Source organism: Rattus rattus, chromosome 1 (genome assembly GCF_011064425.1).
Source record: "Rattus rattus isolate New Zealand chromosome 1, Rrattus_CSIRO_v1, whole genome shotgun sequence".
Classification (NCBI taxonomy): Eukaryota; Metazoa; Chordata; class Mammalia; order Rodentia; family Muridae; genus Rattus; species Rattus rattus.
The window spans coordinates 3,031,352-3,033,877 of NC_046154.1; the positions used below are offsets into that span (position 1 = coordinate 3,031,352).

At 43.7% G+C, this 2,526-nt stretch overlaps 1 pseudogene; it reads right to left on the reverse strand.

The window, feature by feature from the left end:
- Window positions 1-926: 926 nt before the first annotated feature.
- LOC116885916 lies at window positions 927-1,227 on the reverse strand (annotated as a pseudogene).
- Window positions 1,228-2,526: the final 1,299 nt, after the last annotated feature.

Genomic DNA, 2,526 nt, shown 5'->3' on the forward strand with positions numbered 1-2,526 from the left:
TAAACATCTTAAAGGAAGTATTCTGCGGATCTCTAAAGTGTTTGAGGGCCATCTATCTAACTAAAGTGTATCTGACTAGACCAAAGCTGCTTGCTTCTTGCTTAACTTTGAAAAACGTACCAGGAGGCTCAACAAAGCTTGTTTCTGTAACTAACTAAATCAGTACCTGACAAGACTGCCAGTTTGATTACATATAGATGGCCAATTCTTTTTTTTTTTTTAAATTCCGGTTTATTGTTGGACATTGTTTCACACATGCATCAAACAGGCCAAAACAAACAACAAACAAACAAACAAGCAAACAGCAACTTCATAGACAAAAAAAGGAAAACATCTTTTTATCTTTGGCCTTTTTAACCTTCTCACACAAACCAACTACTTATAGTACAGCTAGGAACATTCACAAAAAAAGCTACTGGAATGCTCGGAATAAGATTGTCTTTTTGTCATTGTTTTTGTTTTTTTCTACAAGGTTTTTTTTCTCCTTCGAGTACAATGAACATGGTCACCACAAGTACAGTCTGAAGTAGGACAGAAAACGCTCTGAAGGCTGGTTTGGTCACCCATTACCATTAAAAATGGCTGACCCCTAACAATATGTACAAAAATATAAAATGTAAATACAAAATACAAACAAATTTTCCTTTTAAAGTATTTTTAAGAAAAAAAGCAGGGCCTGGGAAGTTCTGGTTCTTTTCTCCTCCCATGTTGCCAATTCATGTGGTGGTTTTGGTGGGGTGGTGGAGAGCGCGTGTCACCTGTGGGTGGCACTGCCCGCAGTGGGTGGGCGGGGCCTGCTTCTCTACTCGAAGGTGACCCCGTTTAAATTCTGAGACGGGAAGTGGAGGGCGAATAGGTCACGGCGCGTAAGGTTAGCTTTTCCGTTTGCTGTCTGGTCATCCTCATCAGCCTTTGCTTCTTGGTGTCAACATCATCACCCTCATCACCCTCAGCTACCCGCTTGCCCGTAGGAGCCTCAGCTTCCTCACCTTCATCTCCATCCTCTTCCTCACCATCACCTTCTTCCTCCTCCTCCTCTTCCTCCCCACCTTCTTCCTCTTCTTCATCTACCTCATTGTCAGCCTCCTGCTCCCCATTTTCCTCATTTTGAGCGTTCCCATTGGCAGGCGCACCTCTTCCATTCTCTGCTTCCTCCCCAGCTTCCTTCTTCTCCTTCAAGTCCTTGGTGGTGATCTCGGAGCTGGTGTCCACTGCCGCGTCTGACATGGTGGGGCACACTGGTGGTCCGATGCTACGAGTAAGGAATTAGTCGAGTTTCGAGGACTCTGGCGAGAAAGCTGCTGGAGTCCACGTTGGAGGAGACGGTGGGTGGCGAAGGTGGCTGCAGTAAGCGCGGACGACCCGGGAACAATGTCTAGATGGCCAATTCTTAATTATCCTAAACAATTTTCAGTAGTATCTTTCATAAGACTAGAACTTTACATTTTTAAGTGAGTTGCATTCAAATTATATGCACATATACCTTAAACAAGAGTTGAATCATATAGAGTATGTTGTAGCAAATATAACCTTAAATTTCTATCAGTATACACTAATCCATACCCATATAAAATATTTGAGACTTGTTGCTTTTTTTAGTCTGAAGAGAGATAGAATAACCTACTGTTCTTTTTTCTTTTAAAAGGAGATACAATAATTTATCCGTTCTTTTGTCCCTATGTGCCTACTGCCCATGAAGGCGAAGGCCCAGGAACACCAGTGGTTACATTGTAACACTGAGTTTTGGAGGTTAGAGCAAGAAGTTAATTTGTGGCCAAATTTAGAACAGCATTGCTCAGGAGCACGCATGAGATCATCAGTGCTTAGTTGAGGTTTTTCTCCCTGGCTGACCAGAGGGAAATACTCATATTCTTTTGCTGGGGGACCTTGAGCTGGCGGGGCCCCCATTTAATTTCCTGATGGCAAGAGATCATTTTGTATGTCCCTCCTGGACCTGCACTCATTAGTACCCTTTGCCACAAGGCCCACGTACCCTGGGAAGCCTAGGTGTTTTTTCTGGTTTGCATCTCAGGAAACCATTGCCACTGGAAATGGCTTGTTCCTTTCTCTGGCAGAAAGTACTGAATTTTTCACAATTCCCACACTGGGCATTTTGAGCTCTGAGACTTTAGCAGCTTGGTAACAATTTCTTTGTAAATGGCCGAATTCACAGCAGTTGAAGAGCCAGGTATTTGATATCTGAGACCTTTAGCTATAACTTGTCCCTCTATATTGGCATGATTACCTGTGAGAGACAATATCGTCGTGTCCCTTATCCACTTGCCCATTGGCACTGCTCATACCTTGATGGTCTAATAACCCTTTTGCATTTGGTGTTTGCATTCTCAAATGCCAAGATCTCTACCAGCACCCGTCTTGCGTCAGGGTCTGATATGGCTTTGCTTGCAACAGTCTTTGCAAGAAATCTGTTAAGGCTGTCCCAGAGCGCTGTACAATCTTAGTGAATGAGGTGGATCCTTTCCCGGGCTCCTCAACCTTCTCCCAAGCTCTTAAAGCCGCCAAGTG